The sequence below is a fragment of the Anabrus simplex genome, chromosome 1 (genome assembly GCF_040414725.1).
Source record: "Anabrus simplex isolate iqAnaSimp1 chromosome 1, ASM4041472v1, whole genome shotgun sequence".
NCBI classification, from domain to species: domain Eukaryota; kingdom Metazoa; phylum Arthropoda; class Insecta; order Orthoptera; family Tettigoniidae; genus Anabrus; species Anabrus simplex.
In genome coordinates this window covers 1,312,070,184-1,312,092,686 of record NC_090265.1, presented here as the reverse complement: position 1 = coordinate 1,312,092,686, position 22,503 = coordinate 1,312,070,184, and the positions used below count along the sequence as shown (strand labels likewise).

The window sequence follows — 22,503 nt, the reverse complement described above, 5'->3', positions numbered from 1 at the left end:
ACAAAGTGTTATAACTTCCAAGGATGTCAAATTGGACGGAAGATAATAGCTTCATAGTGACAACACAATGCAAGCAGTGACAAGTAACATTTTATCAGTAATCGACACAGCTAGTGGATCCATCCAGGGTGATGATACATGTCGCATGCGTGCAAAGGACAGGAGGAATGAGTGGACGATTCAAGAGTGTTATTAAAATGTTCCATGCCTTACACGTCGGGCTACAACAGACTTTATTATACAAAAATGCAAAGTGTGCATATAGTATCTAGAGTTGAGGTTAGAAAGGATAATGTTTAATGTTAATGTGATAAGATGTTATGGCTTGAGACTTAGGTGAGGTAGATTTTGATGTAAATACGCTCACGGAAGGAGTTAAGGCTTCCGATACATGTACGTATAAATTATTCAAATATTAAAATATATTGACAGAGCGGACCAAACAATCACCCGTTGTACGTTATTGTTATTACGAGCCAATACGGACCAATTAAGGACCGATATGGTCAAGTTCGTCGACTGCGGGAGATGTGCCGACGAATGTGCTATCTTGCAGGAGAGAGGGCTGTGAGTTCGCTATATATGTTACAAACTGCATTCCAGTATTTTCCGCTGTTTCGTACAACCAACACATTCATGATGCTAAAGCGTGCAATTTGTTAACAGGAGGTCTTTGGAATAAAAGTTGCGATTCTTAGTGAGGTATGCGATGTACATTACTCCCGAACACGACTTAGCGTACTTAGTACGCTGCCAGTAATAGGTAGTGAAAAATTGAGACACCGAGATGGGGAAACGTAACGAAGGAAATCTTACATTCACAAAGCAGGAAAATAATTTATAAAGATCTAAAACTTTTAAAAGCAGATAAGAAAGAGTGGGGTTTACTTTTCCTGTTAATAAAATAAGTGCACTGGTAGCAAAACCTGTGATCATGATTGAGAGAACTACTCGAAATAATAATACAAGGCCCAAAACAATGAAACACAAGTAGAAAGCTCGCAGAAGTGATCAACACAGTTCAAGAAAATCGATCTTAATGAATTAGGTAAATCAGTTGCTTGGAGATCATTTCTGAATAAAAAATTCTGTCCAGAAATTAATTAACACTGTGAAGTAGGGTATAAATTTTGCCAGAAAGAAAGTGATAGTTCGAGAATATTGACGGGAACGAGGAAGAGTTATCACTAATTGTATTTTCAGAAGTCCATAAAATTACACATTTTTCAAATTGACAGCATTTTAATCAAACAACCTTACGAGTACCAGAAAGAAAAAGAGAAATATGCATGTCCTTTGTTAACTGACTGTATGAGAATACAATTCTTTCATAACGTTCTCCCTTCTCTACAGGAATTCTATGAGCTCCGACTCATGACATGCACACATCGTACACTCTGTTATCAGGAACTTATCAAAATTATCAAAAGCTTAATCCGTATGAATCAATCGGAAAGAACTGGAAATGTAGACACATACCTAATTCACAACCTCCCATCAAAACGGCAATGATTCCTGAAATGGTTAATTCATATTTCGTTATCAACATACCTTCCTGGTTTCATTTCTAACTTTTTATCTTATTCGGTTCTGTTAACGTTTGTTTATCTCCTATATCCACCCACAAAATATTATAAACTGAAAGATTGAAACGAATTCTATACGCAAATGTACTCTCTGCGATTCAGTTATAGATGAAAACCCCGTGATTAAAATTACGAATCTCAAATTTTAACTTTGAAATTCTGGATTGATTTAGGTTTGAACCCCAGGTCATTAAACGCTTTCAACTTAACATTGTTAATTTTCCTCGCCAATGTGTAAAGGAAAATGAGCTTTGAATATATTATACAATAGCATTGGTAAATACTTCATGAAAATACTCATTCATACAATACGGTACAATAAGATTCATTTTCCTTTACAGACAGGCATACTGTAGGAAAGTGAGCTCAAAGATCATTGTTCTGACGAACTGCATACCCATGTGTGGCTTGGAGGTGTGACCAGTCTCACGAAAAATAATGGATATGAAGAGCATTGTGGGATACGAAGAACTGGTCGCGCAGCGACGATCTAGATATCATGTCGTGGGGTACACTGACTTCCTATTTAACCTGTCTGGAAGAAATTTAATTAAAAAAGGACATACAAAACATAAAAGTACAGAAAATTGAAATTATAGTACTTAGTTACAATAGCCAAGATATAAAACGTGGCGTCAGGAAGAGCATCAGGCTGTAAAAGCATGACATATAATTCCATCTCTTCTCATCTGCAAGCTCGTATCAGGAAAGTGAACTAAGGGTAAACACACACTCAAGTATAAACTAGCCTTTTTTCAGCGTTGCCGAAATATTTTAAACTTTCTCTTAAATATGGTGTTACGTGGTCTAACATTAACATGATTTCTGCATTAATACGTATGTCGTGGAATTCAACTGGCATACGAGTAATTTATGGTGGATTAATTTAGTTTGATATTAAATACCACTCTATAACTTGAATACTCTGTAGAAGTTTAATCAGGTGAATGCACATTACACTTATATAATTGAACTCGATTTTAAAATACACATTTTTGAAATGCTTCTTTTATGAGTTGCTACGTTCAAATCCAGTCAATTTCATTTTTTCTTATCCTTCTACGTGGTGATAATTTTAGGGAGACATGAGATACAAAGTCTCATAAGTTCAACATGACTGATTCTGTGTTAGCATAAACTTTTCTAATTATAATACAGAAATCGCAAAGAGTAAAGTATGTGATAATACATAATGAACCTCGTCGAACATTTTTTAACAGATCGGACAAAATTACACCCAAACCAAGTATAGGAAATGTAAAGAAACTTACAAAAAGCCAGATAAAAACATTTATTGTAATGAATGGATGGCTGAGATAAATATGAGTTGATATTTTCAATGCTAACTGGATACCTGGGGTATATAATTGTTTAGATGAATTTATGCTGAGTTTTCTGGTTCTAAGAAAATGCTTTAACCACGATAAACGCAATGCAATCTCCTTATATCTGGGGTTAAAAAATACCACGCATCTGACAATGCTCTTCCTATCAATTTTTTTTCCTTAAGACTGGTCAAACCTCCCAAACACATATGGGTACACAGTCCATCAGAATAATTTTCCACGTGTTCACTTTAGTATTCGGATATGTAAAGAAAAAAATAACCTTAACATCCTGTATAGTACTCTAGAAATCAATAAAAAGAAAAATATTCTGATGGACTGAGCAATTAGGTGTTAGGAAATCTTTCCTGAGCCATTCATCTAAGAAATGACAGTCATGCTGGATACCTGAAACTAATTCATAATCAGAATTTTATGAATATAGCAGTGAAGCATCATCTTCCAGAAGTGATATTTTACCCTTCAAAGACCACAAGGCTTTGCCGTTAATATACAAAGGAAACCAAACTGTACCGAATATGCAACCCTGCGGTACACCAAAGGAGATCTTTTTAGTTTAGTTTTATGTATGCCGATCTCAACATATTGTAGTCTATTTGACAAGAAATCCTTAAACCACTGCAATGAGAAACCTCTCACCTTTTCCCTTTCTAGTTTGTATATCATACGTTCATGGCTAATGTTATAGAAACTCTTTATAAAATCAATAAACAACCCAGCAATCTCGTAAATTTTATCAATGTGAATTTGAAGTTCAGTTATAATACCCATTATAGCAGGATTTACCACAGCCTCCTCTCTGAATCCATTTGAAGTTTGGAAAAGTAATTGAATCTTTCGAGATAGCTAACGAGCTTAACTTTAACAAGAGTTTCTATGATTTTAGACCTTTCAGGTCGTACTGAGATGGGTCGGTAATTTTTCCCAGGTGTTAGCTGGGTACCCTTATAGAAATGTTCGTCTACTGAAGTGTATATCGTTGTTGAAGAATCAAAACCTCGTATGCCACAATGTTATCCCTATCCAAACCATTGTCTTGCTTAATACTGGTCACGCTTCCGAGCCACAAACGAATATGCAATCCATTACAAAAATTTTCGTTGTTTTAATTTTCCTACTCTAATGTGTAAAGAAAAATTAGCCTTCATTACATTTTACTATAGGAGTGCGTAAATACGTCATGGGAACGTTCATTCCTACAGTGTGGTACGTAAGATTCATTTTTTACCCGTAAGCATGGGAAAACATGAACTAGGAAAATTGTTTTATTAAGCTGCATATCCATTAGTGGCTGGAATGTCATTGCCCGAAATGAGGTATTTCTCGCACAGCGACGATATGATGCCATGGACTGAAAACACTTGTTGCATAAGTTGGTTGGGAAGCATTGAATGATCCAATACATCAGATACGTTGGAGCAGGACTGGAGTGTGGAAAGTTACGGAGAGAGAGGATGAGGAATAAAGGATCGACGTGTTCCTCTACCTAGTTCCTTCTGCATTCGAAATATTGATTACGGTGAGCAAGAAATATGAATATTTGTATAATTTCAAAATGTGTTCTATACACCGCGCGAATGAAACACTTCTTAACGGAAACACAGTAAGTTAGAAACTCTTCCTCATTCTATTCTTCTGAATGTATCAAAGAAACACATACTGTATATACATATATTTTAATGTTCCTTCAGCAAAATTTATTCAGGCGTTGTCTATATTGTAGCTATCACCTGCGAGTGACAGCCTGAAGGGAACCTACATATTTACCAAACCTGTCAACAAGTGTACAGAGAGAGAAAGTGAGATAGATAGAAAGAGAGATTGAGTGGGAGGGGGAATGGGGAGAAAGGAAGAGAAATAAATGGAAAGAAAGGGAATGAAATTATCAAAGGAATAAATGCTGTTCTTACTGCAATATCTCTTCATGCAATTTTTACATAAAATAGATACCTACAATATGAGTTAGAACAAAGAACATAATCTAATAGATATCTGATATATCATTGATAAAAACTAATTTTACTTAATTCTAATGTACATAAATGCATCTATATTTTTTATTCAAGTGTAATATAAGGCCCCTAATTCGTAACGAAATGTAAATGTAGGGTTTTTAAGAAAATCCAGACAGCCCGCCTCTGAGGGTATTTCACATCGAGGCAAAAATTATTTCGATATGTTCATCAATAAAATTATTAGGAATAGCAATTTGTAACACTCTTCAGAGGAACACGCACACGGTGGAAATAAAATGCAAGAATTTTATGATCCTTGGAATCATCCGGTGGAGTCTACATAGATCCAGGATTCTTGCCCTCCACTTCGTACACATTTCAATGGTAAAGTTCATAGTGTCGATATTACTACCAAACACCCCACCAAACTTGTCGATATGAACAGGCTGTAAACAATTCAAGGACGAGCAGAGCGACTAACCTTTAAATCAGATAACGAGGTTAGAAGATAAAAATATACTCCGAAAACCGTAAAAGAGAAGTTAGAGGGACGTTAAGCCATTATTATTATTATTATTATTATTATTATTATTATTATTATTATTATTATTATTACGATAAATGTCACTTATTGCATGAATATAGATACTAATTTCAACAGTACATCGATAGTCAAATTAATTAACTGAACTGTCTCACTTTCATCGCCGCAGGTTATCTCACCGTCCTGCACAAATGGGAAAGGTATACCCGTCTTATATCCTTCCGCAAGAACTGGACGTATTTTCAAGATTTGACTGTCAGAGCGTAGGTGCGTGCTTGCTTGCGTGTGCATGAATGTGTTTGTGCTGCGCATGTAAGGAAGAGAATGCTTCAGTGATTTATATTAATTGTCCAATAATGCATATAATCACTAACTTAATGTTGATGACGTATTTGTGGTATGGACAGAAGGTCCTGAGAAAATTCATCTATTTTTAAACCACCTATAGCAGCAACATCCTTTAATTACATTTATTACGCGAATGGAGTCGGATGAATGCCTTTCTTTCTTGGATGATCTAGAAAGAAAGAAACCTGACGGTTCCTTAGGTCATTCCGTCTATCATAAGCCTACCTACAAATCTCACTATATTCATGCAGTTTCTTACCAACATCCAGAACAAAACAAGTCATTCTCACGACACTCGCCAAGAGGACGATATGAATTTGTGAGTCATCAAATATCTAGGAGGAGATAGACACACTCATAGTCACGTTCAATTGTATTGGATACAGCGGTGTTCAGATTCATAGATCCCTGCATCCGAGGGGGACGACCAAGAGAACCTCACAGATAGAAGAAGTGAAGGGAACGGCCTACCTGCCTTACATTCACAACATTACATTTCAAATTGCCAGGGTCATCCGCAAATAAGATATAAAAACCGTGTTTGGCACCGTCACTAAAATTGCTCACAGTCTAGGAAAAGCCAACGACCCACCTTCACATTTTGGGGTATACTTGCGGCAAGTTATACATTGGCCAAACATGCCGGTCCATTGGTACTCGTATCAAGGAACACGAACGAAATATTCGTCTCAAAGAGACGAACAAATTACCACAAGCTGAGCACGCCCTATCGTCGGGCCATGATGTCGTGTTCCACGATGCTCCAGCTCGTATCCATACTAGACACTACAGGTCGAGGATCATACGGGAAGCTGTGGAGATACGTGGAAATCCTAAAATTTCAACAGAGACACTGGCTATCAATTAAGTAATACGTCGTTGCCAGCCATTCAAGATTTACGTAGTTAGTTCCTCATCATCAGATGTTTCATTCCATGCTTGTGTTAGTGTCATACTTTCTTAATATGTGTACACCTGTGATGTGATCCACTCTCAGACTGATTCTGTTGGTAACGTCAAATTCCGCTTCGAATCCTAGCGCTGTTCCGCATACGGTTAGGTCATCTGGTGACGAATGAACGTACCACTACACTTCTATTAGTAACATCTAAATTCAAACTCATTCTTGGAGAATTCTTCGCGGTGAACAGTCGGGATTTTCTTCTGAAGTCGCAGAGCAAAGTTCACTGCAAAACGCAATGAATTTCACCTCTTTTCTTGACACGGCATAGTACGGGCGGGAAAGCAACAATGGTAACATTAATAAATCTTAGTACGCAGTTTATTCACGGGCTCACCCTTTCTTCATCTTATCATAATTTTCCGTATATAAATATATGTATGTTAAATCTATCAAATTATGTTTTCATTGTTCAATACAAATGTTAAATCTGACATTCTAACTAATTAATAATGTCCTATGCTTTCCTCATTTGCATCATGTCTAAAATAAGTATATATCGAACTACGACATCGAATTTTAGACAAGTAACCTTTAACTAGACAAGGAGTAACCTTGAGGACGTGTAAAATACCTAACACAATGTCGAAATGACACTGATTGTTCTTAAATGCGGTGCATTGGTGTATTAAATAGAGTGATAAAACCAAACCAGAACCCATGGCATTACAGCCCTTGAAGAGCGTTGGCCTACTAAGCGACCGCTGCTCAGCCCGAAGGCCTGCAGATTATGAGGTGTCGTGTGGTCAGCACGCCGAATCCCCTCGGCCGTTATTCTTGGCTTTATAGACGGTTAAATATAGTGAGAGGAACCTTTATAATCGATTTTAAAACAAATAGATATGTTCTGAGGATCACTAACTTGTAAGAAGTCTTAAGCAGAAAATTTGTTAATTGTAGGATTTTACGCATTTTGTGCGTTTATAGTTGTTAAAATCTGAGTAAAAGCATAATATACAATTCATATTAGAATTTCAAACAATCGTAGCATATGACTGATATACGATCACTGACAAGTAATATTACATTTCCAACAAACGGCTTTCGTGTGTTGATAAGAGTAGGGAACAGCTTTTGACTATATTCCAATCGAGGCTGCGTCAAAGTCAGGCCGTATGTTCTGATGTAGAATACGTGTAATGTGTTACTTCACCAATTGCGCAACAGAACCGAAGGCGTTGGCTTACAATCTTCGTTTTATTCACTTTATTATGATAATGCGTAAAGGAAAAGTAACATTAATTACATTATACTGTACGAGTGTGTGAATTCGCCATGCAAACAACATCCCTATATTACGGTACGGTAAGGTACAGCCCGAAAGGTTGCAGATTACAAGGTTCCGTATAGCCAGTTATTCTTGGCTTTCTAGACCGGCGTTGCTATCTCACCGCCATGTAGCTACCCAATTGTAATCACGTAGGCTGAGTGGATTTCGAACCAGCTCTTTACATCATATCGATAGCATTATTTTAACACCTCGTATGTCCTAAAACTCTTCCTACCCATTATATTCCTCAAGACTGGTCACGCCTCCCATCCACACATTCAGAACACTTTTCGTCAAGATGTGTGTTACGTGCTGAAAAAAGTGAAGTCACCACGTCAAAACATGACCAAAAGTGAACTTAAAGAAGCTGATGTACTTCGAGAAAACGATAGTATAATGGTAATCCCGGCTGAGCCCCATCGTTACATATGCGAGTGCTAATCCTTAAATCTGGACACTCTTTCATCTGAGGAAAAATTCCAAGTTGAAACATGGAAGCAATTTTAATGACGGTACAGAGCTTCGTTTCGGGGTAATTGGTGGCTAAACGATAAGTCGTATCAAAAAATTTCTTCCGCTTTTGTACACTGACTGACAGAGCAATTGCAACACCAAGAAGGAGTGGTCAGAACTTTATGCCAATTGCAGGGTAGACTGACGTCACTGAGGTATGCTCATGATGTGAAATGCGCCGCTGTGCTGCGCACGTAGCGAACGATAAATGGGACACGGCGTTGGTGAATGGCCCAATTCGTACCGTGATTTCTCAGCATACAGTCATTGTAGAACGTGTTGTCGTGTGCCACAGGACACGTATATAGCTAAGAATGCCAGGCCGCCGTCAACGGAGACATTTCCAGCAGACAGACGACTTTACGAGGGGTATGGTGATCGGGCTGAGAAGGGCAGGTTGGTCGCTTCGTCAAATCGCAGCCGATACCCATAGGGATGTGTCCACGGTGCAGCGCCTGTGGCGAAGATGGTTGGCGCAGGGACATGTGGCACGTGCGAGGGGTCCAGGCGCAGCCCGAGTGACGTCAGCACGCGAGGATCGGCGCATCCGCCGCCAAGCGGTGGCAGCCCCGCACGCCACGTCAACCGCCATTCTTCAACATGTGCAAGACACCCTGGCTGTTCCAATATCGACCAGAACAATTTCCCGTCGATTGGTTGAAGGAGGCCTGCACTCCCGGCGTCCGCTCAGAAGACTACCGTTGACTCCACAGCATAGACGTGCACGCCTGGCATGGTGCCGGGCTAGAGCGACTTGGATGAGGGAATGGCGGAACGTCGTGTTCTCCGATGAGTCACGCTTCTGTTCTGTCAGTGATAGTCACCGCAGACGAGTGTGGCGTCGGCGTGGAGAAAGGTCAAATCCGGCAGTAACTGTGGAGCGCCCTACCGCTAGACAACGCGGCATCATGGTTTGGGGCGCTATTGCGTATGATTCCACGTCACCTCTAGTGGGTATTCAAGGCACGTTAAATGCCCACCGCTACGTGCAGCATGTGCTGCATGTGCTGCGGCCGGTGGCACTCCCGTACCTTCAGGGGCTGCCCAATGCTCTGTTTCAGCAGGATAATGCCCGCCCACACACTGCTCGCATCTCCCAACAGGCTCTACGAGGTGTACAGATGCTTCCGTGGCCAGCGTACTCTCCGGATCTCTCACCAATCGAACACGTGTGGGATCTCATTGGACGCCGTTTGCAAACTCTGCCCCAGCCTCGTACGGACGACCAACTGTGGCAAATGGTTGACAGAGAATGGAGAACCATCCCTCAGGACACCATCCGCACTCTTATTGACTCTGTACCTCGACGTGTTTCTGCGTGCATCGCCGCTCGCGGTGGTCCTACATCCTACTGAGTCGATGCCGTGCGCATTGTGTAACCTGCATATCGGTTTGAAATAAACATCAATTATTCGTCCGTGCCGTCTCTGTTTTCTTCCCAACTTTCATCCCCTTCGAACCACTCCTTCTTGGTGTTGCATTTGCTCTGTCAGTCAGTGTATTAAGTAATCCCCAATTCGTCTTTAACTGGCAGTATGAATGGAGTCCTTCTCCAACTCCTCTGCAAGTGGAATCAGTAAGGAGGGCCACCATTGAAATGAATATTTACCCTCTTGATTTCACTTGCACAAGGCAAGGGAGCACACAGTTGTTTTCAAAACTCACCTACCCGATTGTGTTTCGCTGTGAGCAAGTGTGCCCACTGTTATGAACAAATATATCCATACAAAATGTGACTGGAATTGGACATAGTGGCCTGCTATTTTATACGGAAACTCACCAACTCGGTGTGACTGGCAGTAAGCTGGGTGACATTAGGAAAAGGGACCTGTCTTTAAAATTGTAACAGCTCAAGTCAATTTTGACTGGCAGTAAGGAAGTTGTCTGCCATTATAACAAATGCTCCTCAACTGTAATCTGTCTATATATAGGAAAGGGGCCTCCGATAGAGACTAAAACTTCCCAAGTTGATTATAACCTCGCATTATCCAATGGTGCCTGCCATAATAATTAATCAGTCGATAATCATCTTAATTTAGGACAGTCGCCCAGGTGGCACATTCCCTGTCTGCTGTTTCCCCAGCATTTTATTACATGATTTCAAAGAAAATGGATATTTATTGAATATCTCCGTTGGAACGTTGTTCCAATACCTAACTCCCCTTCCTATAAACGGATCTTTTCCACAATTTGTCCCCTTGAATTCCAACTTTATATTCTTATTGTGCTCATTCCTACTTTTGAAGATAACACTCAAATGTATTCGTCTACTGATGTCCTCCTACGCCATCTCTCCACTGACAGCTCGGAACATACCACTTATACGAGTAGTTCATCTTCTTTCTCCCAATTCTTCCCAGCCCAATCTCTGCAAAATTTTTGTAATGCTACTATTTTGTCGGAAATCACCCAGAACAAATCGAGCTGCTTTTCTTAGGATTTTTCCAGTTCTTGCATCATGTAATCCTGGTGAGGGTCCCATACAATCGAACCATCATTTAGTTGGGGTCTTACCTGAGACTCATTATGCTTTCCCCTTTACATCTTTACTACAACCCCCAAACACCCTCACAACCATGTGCAGAGATCTCTACCCTTGATTTACAATCCCATTTATGTGTTTACCCCAATGAGGATCTTTCCTTATATTAACACCTAAATACTTACAGTGATACCCATAAGGAACTTTCACCCCATCAATGCAGTAATTAAAACTGAGAAGACGTATCCTATTTGTGAAACTCACAACCTGACATTTAACCCCGTTTATCTTCATATCATTGCCTGCTCTCCATTTCACAACATTATCGAGGTCACGTTGCAGTTGCTCACAGTCTTGTAACTTATTTATTACTCTATACAGAATAGCATCATCTGCAAAAAGCCTTATCTCTGATTCCACTTCTTAACTCATATCATTTATGTACATAAGAAAAATTAAAGGTCCAATAATACTGCTTTGAAGAATTCCCCTCTTAATTAATACAGGGTCAGATAAAACATCACCTACTCTAATTGTCTGAGATCAGTTTACTACAAATATAGCTACCCATTCAGTCACTATTTTCTCTAGTCCAATTGCACTCATTTTTGCCATTAGTCTCACTTGATCCATCCTAGCAAATGTTTTAGACGGGTCAATCGCGATACGGTCCATTTGACCTCCTGAATCCAACATATCTGAAATATCTTGCTGGGTTCCCACCTTTCCTAAACCCGAACTGCCTTCTATCGAACCAGTTATTAATTTAGCAAACATGTCTAAGATAATCAGAAGGAATGCTTTCCCAAAGCTTATATGTAACGTATGTCAAACTGACTGGCCTGTAATTTTCACTTTATGTCTATCATCATTTCCTTTGTACACAGTGTCTATTATAGCAACTCTTCATTCATTTGGTATAGTTCCTTCATGCAATCAATAATCAGATAAGTACTTCATATATGGTATTATATTCCAACCCATTGTCCTTCGTATATCCACAGAAATCTAATCAATTCCAGCCGCTTTTTTAGTTTCCAAATTTTGTATCTTATGGTAAATGTAATTGTTATCATATGTAAATTTTAATACTTATTTAGCATCAGTCACCTCCTTTATCTGGACATTATTCTTGTAACCAACAATCTTTACATACTCCTGACTTAATACTTCTGCCTTTTGAAGATCCTCACATACACACTCCCCTTGTTCATCAATGATTCGTCGAATGACCTTCTTTGAGCCTGTTTCTGCATGAAAGTACATATAAATACCCTTCCATTTTCCACTAAAATTTGTATGACTGCCAATTATACTTGCCATCATGTTATCCTTAGCTGACTTCTTTATTATATTCGGTTTCTTGGTGAGTTCCTTCAATTCCTCCTTACTTCCACAGCCATTTCTCACTCCATTTCTTTCCAATCTGCACCTCCTTCTTAGTCTTTTTATTTCTCTATTATAATAAGGTGGATATTTACCATTCATTACCACCTCTAGATGTACAAAACATTTTTCACATTCCTCAACAATTGCTTCAAACCAATCCCAGAGCCTTTTTACATTTTTATTTGCCGTTTTTCACCTATTATATTTACTTTTCTTAAACTCCTTCACGACTGCTTTATCTGCAATTCGGTACTGCCTAATAGTCCTACTTTCAAGACCTTCCTTTCTATGACATTTATTTTTTACTTCGACAAAAACACCTTCATGATCACTAATAACATCTATTACTCGGTTTCCCTATAGAGCTCATCTGGTTTTACCAGCACCATGTGCAGGTTATTCTTCCCTCTAGTTGGTTCCATCACCTTCCTAATCAGCTATCCTTCTCATATTAACTAATTTGCCATATGCTTATCATGCTTACTGTCGTTCGCATTACCTTCCCAGTTGACATTTAGTAAATTCAGTTCTCCCGCTACAATCACATTCCTTTCCATGTCGTTTCCCACATAGCTGATTATCTGATCAAATAATTCTGAATCAGCGTCAGCGCCTCACTTTCCCGATCTGTACCCGCCAAAGACATCAATAATGTAAACTTCCCAACTCGATTGTGAATGGCAGTAGGTAAGTGAGCTGCCGTTTTCATCACAAGTCCGCAATTCACACTTTACATTGGAAACATTGTTTTTTTTTTTTTTTTTGCTAGTTGCTTTACGTCGCACCGACACAGATAGGTCTTATGGCGACGATGGGACAGGAAAGGGCTAGGAGTGGGAAGGAAGCGGCCGTGGCCTTAATTAAGGTACAGCCCCAGCATTTGCCTGGTGTGAAAATGGGAAACCACGGAAAACCATTTTCAGGGCTGCCGACAGTGGGGTTCGAACCTACTATCTCCCGAATACTGGATACTGGCCGCATTTAAGCGACTGCAGCTATCGAGCTCGGTGAAACATTGTTTAGGGACCTCCTCATGCTGTTTCTCAGTTAACGCTAAGAGACTTGAAATTTTAAAAAATGTTATTAAATGCATGTACAGTAATTTACTTCGATATCCGTATACAATGTAAAATACCGTAGCAAAGCATGGGTATATTTGCTAGTCAAACATAGAAACGCACCTGACCATGGGCATACACTACAATTGGTCACTTACAACCATGTATTTGCAATACTGTTTGCGTTGTTTAACTTATCAATTACTGTGAATGGGTTATATTATTAATAATTGTGATAAATTATATTAAACGTTAACATCTGTTATTGACATTTTAAGAAAAGTGGGAACATATGCTATAGTTTAAGAATTCTCCGACTCCACATGATTGTTATGTCCAGTGTCCAAATCTGGACTCTGTTATCAAAGTGTTTTTTACTCATGTACGTTGTAGTGTTCTACGTTTTACATTTAGTGCTTCGAGAGACCGATAAACGCAAACGTTAAATTCATTAAGTCGATACTGAAAGAGAATGGATTTTTTAGCAAATCTAATAATTATGCTTCATTTTGATTCAACAAAGATCTCCACCACCATAACACTTGTCATCAATCTGCATTTATAAAAGTATAGAATCATAATAAATTAACGTAATAATTCCCCTATCCGTACATCCAGAAGTCGCTACCTTTCCCACAACTCCTTTGGTTCACAATCTACTTTAACCTACACTGTCTTCCTCCTCGTCATTTTACTGGGCACTAAAGCGTGATTTACTCACCATTAGTAATTTCCTTGTACAGCTGTTAGTTCTCATCTGCTATTTCGGAACTAATGATCCTTGTCTCTCTTGTAATTTCGTCTCGCGAGATTCAGATAATCTCAGTTAATGCGGCTGTCACTTTCCAACGAAATTGTTAGTCTAAATGTGGCTCAGAATACTGAAATTATGTCAACGTTCTCCGTTCAGTTCTTCTCTTTTGTACAGAACTTGAATTTGTATCTCAGTGTTTGCTATACATTTCTCCTTTGAAAATTACTTAGAATTTTAGAACCAAACATGTCAAGATATTCTACCATTAAATTACAATATCCGCTGTTGTTATCGTCCTTCCAGAACTTGAAATAACGTTTCTAAATGTCCATACTTCCTGTCGGATGATCGAAACAATATCCTAGTGGGTAAACTAAGTTCATAGTCAGCATTTCGATCAGGCTTCCCACAATTAGGTAAATGCAGTTAGGGTACATTCGTAACCAATGAAGAGAAAGGCATTTAGAAGCTCTAATTAATTAATTATAACGTTTAATTTTATTCCGTAAGTTTCTGAGTATGGAAAGGGAACAGCGTAAATTTAAAATCCTACTCGCTCCGGTAGGCCTATTTGAGTTAGTTTCAAGTAGTTCATAACATTTATGCCTAATTTGATCGCCATTTTCAATTTCTTATCGTTCATGTGTAAATTTCTGATTATATTTCCTTTTTTTCAACTCCTTTCAACATCTCAGTAAGCTCAAAAAATCATAATACTAAACTTTTGTATTTTCTTTAAACGCCGCAAATTGATCAACAGTCTATAATATATTTGTTCAAGGACTATGGCGGCCACGCGTGTACATTTCCTTCAACTCTGAGAGCATATTGGTGATGTATTCTATGTTATTGTCTGCCCGTTGCCTGGCAGCCATGGCTATGCTGATATGGCGACGGGCACAGAACTCAGCTTCCGTGGTCAAGTATTATTCGCAATATCATTGAAGCTCCGTGCTCATGAGGACCCACTACAATGAAGGTTCAATCCTCATTTCTTAGATATCGCATTCCACAAGCAGTAACTCCAATACATCACATAGTACTTGGTTCAGTACCGGAAATTTATGCATTAAGACGATTAAAATATCCATCAGTCTAACCTAGTCAGCGATCGGGGACGGACGTGCTGAGTTGAGGTGCCGGCATAGCCGGTGTGGAGTGTGACCGATGAGTGGAAAAGTAAGACGGGAGGGAAGAGGAATATGATTGGTGTGGATCAACATCGGGTAGTTATTGGAAGATGGCAGGGGAGATGGAAGAAGGAAACAGCCAAGAATGAAGGAGGTAAAGTGGAAACAAGAAAGATGGGCGAGATGATACTGGTGGCAGCGGTGATTATGGCACTGCTAGCTATAGGGGATGTGGAGGTAAACCCCGGCCCGACTTCCAGTGGCAACATGAACTGGGAATACGTGGAGGTCATAAGAAGAGTTGTTAAAGAAGTTGTGGAAGAAGTATGTCCGTTTGAGCAGATTAAAAATATGATGAAGGAACTAGATAAAGAATTTGAACATATGAGGCGTTGAATACAGGGAAAAACAGACGAAAGAATGAACAAAGTTGAAATCAACGGGAGAGAAATTATATCACTCAAGGTAAAAATAAGGGAGATGGAAGAAGTGGTGAAGCTGAAGGCAGAAATTGAAGACAATAGCCAAGAACGCAGGAACGCTTATTTATATATGGAATGCCGGAAGAAACAGGTGAGGACAAAGTGTTGACAACCTACAAAGTTTTGGAAGTCATCCAGATAATGATGAAAAAACTTTAGTGAAATAGATATTGATGATGTGAAAAGGATAGGTAAAAAACGGGGTAATAGGCCGATAAAAGTGAAGCTGTTTTCCACCCTGATGGCGGAAGAAGTGATAAGAGGCGCAAACAGTATACGGAACACAAAAATTTGGATTAAAAGAGACATAGGAAGAGAAGGGATAAGTAATATAAACGTTCTGAAGAAACATTTGGTCAGGGCTAAAATGCAAGGGTTAAGAGCCTATATTAAGGGTCAACAATTAGTGGTAACCAATGGACTATGGACCAGATTTTGGACAGCGATGAAGTTACGAGAAATGGAAGAGAATATGAAGAACGAAGTGGTAATGGGGAAGAGAGTGGACGAAAGGCAATTTAGATACAGTAAGGATGGTGAAGACGGGTATGGTGACAAAGAAAGAAACAAAGAAAATGGGGTATTAGAACAGAGCTTGCAGCAAGAAGGAATTAGCAGGACAGAGGAAGGCGTGCATGCTGTCTTCGAATCGATCGTAGAAGGAGCCAGGGAAGCAGCAACTGAAATGAGGAGGGAGATAAGGAAGGAGACCAGGGAGACCAGGACATTAGTTAAGGAGCTGAGGACGGAGGCCAGTATGAGAGGACAAAGGAAGATACAGGGAGGGATTGTGGGGCGGAAGCACAAGATGTGACAAGTACACTTAAACGAAGTGAAAATACGGCTTGGAAGCAGGAAGAAGAAACAAGAGTTGCCTTGGCGAAAGAGAGAAGATTGAACCTGAGAGAGATGTGGGGTAAGAAGAACAAATTGGAGGAAGGCATAGTAACAAAAAAAATTAGCATTAGTAAGTAAATTGTTTAAACACATGAGAATAGTGTAGTGTGTGTATTATTCGTAACAGTGACAAGAGCGATTAAGTATTTAAATTAGTAGGCGGTAAAGTGTGTCCATTAAGTTCTGTCATTAGATGGTATTGGAGGCTGTAATTAAGATGAGGCGGGTATTTGGTTAGTGAATAAGGAAGAGAGTGATTGTAAAATGGATAGGTGGTAAGGGTAAAAGCTGATGGTAAGAATACAAGTGGTTGCAGGATGATTGGGATTCAAAGTTGCAATGGCATGTGTGGTAACTGTGTAAAAATCGTGAGCTTTCGTGATAAAGCTAATATGTGGAGGTGGATGGTATATGAGCTTATGGCCTAAGTTAACGGTGAGTGAATAAGGTAGTAGAGTGGATGTAAAAACTGTGATGAGTTAAGTCTGTCGGATGAATAGGGAGATAGTGATGTTTGGTTGGTAATGTATGGAATGGCAAGAGATATGGTTTCATTTAATGTGGAGAGTTGTCTGGAATATTAAAAGATAATAAGTGTAGCGGACAGTGGACAATAGCAATGAAACGTAAGGAGAATAATTGCACACCGGCACTACAGTGGATGAAACACGAAGCCAGGTTTGCAACTTAAGTAGAGCAACAGAGAGATCAGTGCTCAGGAAAGATTGTGCTGAGTTGCAATCCCGGCAGGAGGTGATATACACTTTGTTTAAAGTGCAGATGCCGTCTGCCGACACTATTGTACTCCACACAGTAATATGGTATTGTTTTAGTTTCTTATTATCATACTGTATACTGCCTTATGCCATGGCCAACAGACCACCAATAAGGGTTGATCCTGGGCCAGGCGACAGTGTTTATTCTGCCTCATTGCCATTTTATTATTATTATTTATATTATCATTGCCTTTTTCCCTTGTGTTCATTTATTGCTGTATTATCATGGCTATCAGCTTTTCGTGAGGGAGATGTTCGTGCGTCAATTGGCAGCAGGTACAGATCATGTCAGTTCTATTTATTTTACGAGAATTATTCTATGTGTATGTCAGCGTAAGCTGTCTAGGTTGGACATTATTATTTTTCTCCTTTTAATAGATCAATAAGGTATCAATACTGTAGATCTGGAGGAAAATATAGATGATATGATATGATATGATATGATATGATATGATATGATATGATATGATATGATATGATATGATATGATATGATATGATATGATATGATATGATATGATATGATATGATATGATATGATATGATATGATATGATATGATATGATATGATATGATATGATATGATATGATATGATATGATATGATATGATATGATATGATATGATATGATATGATATGATATGATATGATATGATATGATATGATATGATATGATATGATATGATATGATATGATATGATATGATATGATATGATTAAATATCCATGCAATTATGAACCAAAATGCAGCAAATGTGAATTAAAATTGAAATATATGCACTTAAGAATAAACAAATTTTAATCACTCGCGTTATACATGTATCATTTACTGCGGAATGAAGCATCACAATAGATAACTGCAAGTTTTTAAATGTATTCTGGAGACAAATTACGTCTCTTGCCTATCAAGATATATGTATAGGCCGAAAATACATTTCAACGTTAACTGAAGTGATGGGAAAACATGTATACACCGACGCCGAAGGTACCGAAAGTTCATCTGACAAAGAGAACCTGATTCCACTCAAGAACTAATTGTTTGAATCTCTTTATTCCTGGGATATTATGGTTTACACATTGTTTCTTCATGAAAGATTGTAGAACTGACTTTTTAAATTTATTCCGCAGAATATTTCTGCATAATAAATCCCTATAAGATCGGGTGAAAATATATCAAGTGGGGGCTTCGGTTTTACATGCTTAAGTAAAAGTTGTAGGTGTTCTGCTTTCCTTCCTTTGCCGAATTACACGCAGTCGTTTTTGCTTTGTTATTCAAGTTGAAATTTGTTTTCATATTTCACTTCCTTCCGGAATACTTAGCAATAAACGGCAACGCCATCAGTTAAAAACTCACTATTACCTGACACCCACGGGTTTAATAATAACTTTCTGCTGATCTCCTTTTGGTTTATTTTGAATAAAGTATTTGCAGACTCAGAATAAAGTAACACACTAACTCAAGAAACTCCTCAAAAAACTAACCCCGGGCTACTTGTTGCCCAGATGGTAAAAAGAATGCCCCAACCCATCCCTTGTTTGAAATAACCAGGCAGTGTGCTTGCGTAAAATACTGTTATATCATTATCTGTTACATAGTAAGTTGCTTACCAGGGATGACCAACAAGCAGGCGAAACCAAATTTGTTCGAGATATTTTCTATTTCAAATATATATGCTGAAATATGCTGTTATGTTTCGAATATCGACAGCCTAATTCCAACACCACGTACCCCGCAATGCTGTTCCTATCCAATATTTCACTTAAGACTAGTCATGTCTCCCAGAAACATATGGATATCGAGTCCATCACAACAATTTTCGATGTGCTCACTTTCCTATGTTAGTGTTTAAAGGAAAATGAATCTTACCGTACCGCACTGTAGGAATGTTTTGTGTATGGTTCATATGCATTTTCAAACAATCCCGTAACTATGTCAGTAGATTCCATGTGAAATAAAATGAAAAATTGACCTCACTGAATAAGACGTATTCCATCGAGAAAGAACCAAGCATGCGAAGAATGTCGTAATCACATTTCTACCACAGAAATGTTATAATGAAGCACCCACGATTAACATTTGTTAGTTTAACTCCCCGATGTTTGTGGCAAGAGTTCTATCGCGTTATTGTTGGCTGAGGCCAGTATCATTGCGTGTGGAAAACTTTTTTACTTCATTGCGAGTTGGTATTTTTCACTAAACAATTCAAAAATAATGTTTCTCAGTGTATTGTTTTTGTGACCTATGCCTTGCGTAAATATCACCCTTCCAAATGTTCTTGTTTTCTGAGAATTACTGCTGAGGGTGACAGAACTCAAGAAATGACATAGTTGGACCTCATGCAGGTAGGTGAAACTGTGTGTGTCAACGAAGTGAATATGGCGCAATCGATTTATCCAATGAAACGTAATTTTTAATCAAAGTAAAAACAATGGTGCTGTGAGAGTCTTTTTTAATTCAGCATATACAAGAGAGAGAACAACCTGTATCTGGTGCCGGTTTCAGCTGTTGAACATCGGCATAGGAAAATTAACCCAACGTAAAATGTTGTGATGGACTTTGTAAAAATATGTGGCTAGGAGGCGTGACTAATCTTGAGGTAAATAATGGATATAAAGGGCATTGGGAGATACGAGGCTTTCTAATTAGGCTGGCGATATGGATACACAGTCCGTCATTAAATACATTATTCTGTAGACTGAAGGATAGAAATGAGTTACGGCTAACGACCCATAAAACAGTTACCTAGCTGTTAGATAGATTCTGTAGCAAGCCATGGTTTTCGGGATAAAACAATGAAGAAGAAAGGTATCCCTTAAGCCGAGGAAAGAATGCAGTTACACCTTGAAAAGATATGACAATGCTGGGCAAATATAAAAGATCTAGGTTGAACAAACGACGCCCCAATAAGCCTATTCACACTAATAAGAATAGTTGAATAACAATGGAGATAAATATATCGACACCTCCAACTAATAACATCGTATCTGTATGAAGTAATTTTTTGAGGAGAGCAGTTTCAAATTTGAAATTTTCCAACAAATTATCGATTATGGGCGGTATGCAATTAATTTCGTGCCTAGTTTATTTTACCCCATGAAGGGTGATTATTTTATTAAATAACCCGTTTATGTGTAGTTATGTAACTCCACATACGACGTTCTTCATTGGTGGTGTGTGAACACCTAACTTTGTGTCAAGTTATGATGTTATTGTTTGGACATTGCAATCCAATAATGACCACAAACTTCAAGTTATAGTGTTTACTTAAATTTAAATTTCATTTTTACTCCTTAAAATGAGCTGAAAGAAAGAAGTTGCTGAACTGAATACTCTTGAGATTCTTGTCTGTAAAATCATAGAGTTATACATCGACGCTCCACCGGTAAAACGTTTTATTCCACAAAACACTTCCTATCGATTATTCTCCTTAAGACTGGTCACGCGTCCCAGACACGTATGGATATGCAGTCCATCAGAACAGATTTTGTTGTGTTCATTTTCGAAAATGCGATGAAATTTCATTAAGGAAAATGAACTTTCAATACATTATACCGTAAGAGTACGTAAATACGTCGAGTAGACATACATTCCCACAGTTCGGTGAGGTAAGATGCATTTTCCTTTACACAGAAGTGTAAGAAAATGAACAGAACGAAAATTGTTCTGATGGGTGCATATCCATGTGTGGCTGGGAAGCGTGACCAATCCTAAGGAAATTTCTGTATAGGAAGAACATGGTCTGATACGTGGTACTGCACACACAGCGAAGATTTATTGATTGAACTGCTAACAGGGTTTGTGGTCTGTGCTTGTGCACTATCTGAAATTTTGTCTTTAGTTGCTTGTAGCCTTTATTCGTAATTTTTTCTTGGCAATTTCAACGAGTTGAGGCTGGATAATTGTTGTTGTATATAAGTTTTAACACAATATTTCTGAACTTTCTTCTTTTCCATAATGTTTCTCATTTCCTTCTTGTTTTCCTCTTCTCCATACACTAACCTTCTTCATAGTCAGGATACCAGTCTGTGTCAAGTTCAAAACTCTAGTTCATTCTGGCAGGAGTTTGCAGTACTACGTTCAGGTTTTGTCGAGTTTGAGAATAAGTTTTCTTGTTCAACAGTTACTCTAGTTTCACCATTATTATTCCTCTAAAAACTGGTTTCGTATTCATTATTCATCTTGATGTTAGCTACAGACTTTTAATTTCTTTTTCTACCTCTTTCCTTATTCTTATCCTGTGATTTTCGATTATCTTCGCTACTGCCTTCACTATGAATTTTTCACACACTTTTTAACATCTCCTGTCCAACCCACTGCGTCAAGCCTGGTTACTTCAAGATTTTCTGATAAACCCAACACATTCCTTGTAATTTCTATTACAATACCGTTGCCGCGCGAGCAGTACCTCTTATCTCACACTTACCTTCTTATCCATTATTCTCCTTAACACCGGTCACGCCTCCCAGTCACTTACGGATATGCAGTCCATCAGGACAATATTGGTCATGTTCATTTTCCTTACCAGGGTGTAAAGGGAAATTAACCATAAATACAGTAGCCTACACTGTCGGAGTATATAAATACGTCATCCAAAAATACATTCCTACAGTGTGGTATGGTAAGGTTCATTTTATTTACAAACATGCCGAGGAGGATGAACACAACGAAAATTTTTCTGATGTACATACATACGTACATACATACATTATCATTATAGACTTTCATGCCTTTCAGGGTTCAGTCTGCAAGCCTCTGAGAATTTACTAAACGTCGCCACAATCCTCGATTTGCAACTAGTGTTGTGGCCTCATTTAGTTCTATACCTCTTATCTTTAAATCGTTAGAAACCGAGTCTAACCATCGTCGTCTTGGTCTCCCTCTACTTCTCTTACCCTCCATAACAGAGTCCATTATTCTCCTAGGTTACCTATCCTCCTCCAGTCGTCTCACATGACCCCACCACCGAAGCCGGTTTATGCGTACAGCTTCATCCATGGAGTTCATTCCTAAATT

The 22,503-nt window shown here is 38.6% G+C and overlaps 1 protein-coding gene across 1 annotated transcript in view; it reads left to right on the top strand.

Moving 5' to 3' along the window:
- LOC136858799 (lachesin-like) overlaps positions 1-22,503 on the top strand; it is a 686,055-nt gene that overhangs the window by 111,799 nt on the left and 551,753 nt on the right. The gene's annotated exons all lie outside the window — the stretch shown is intronic.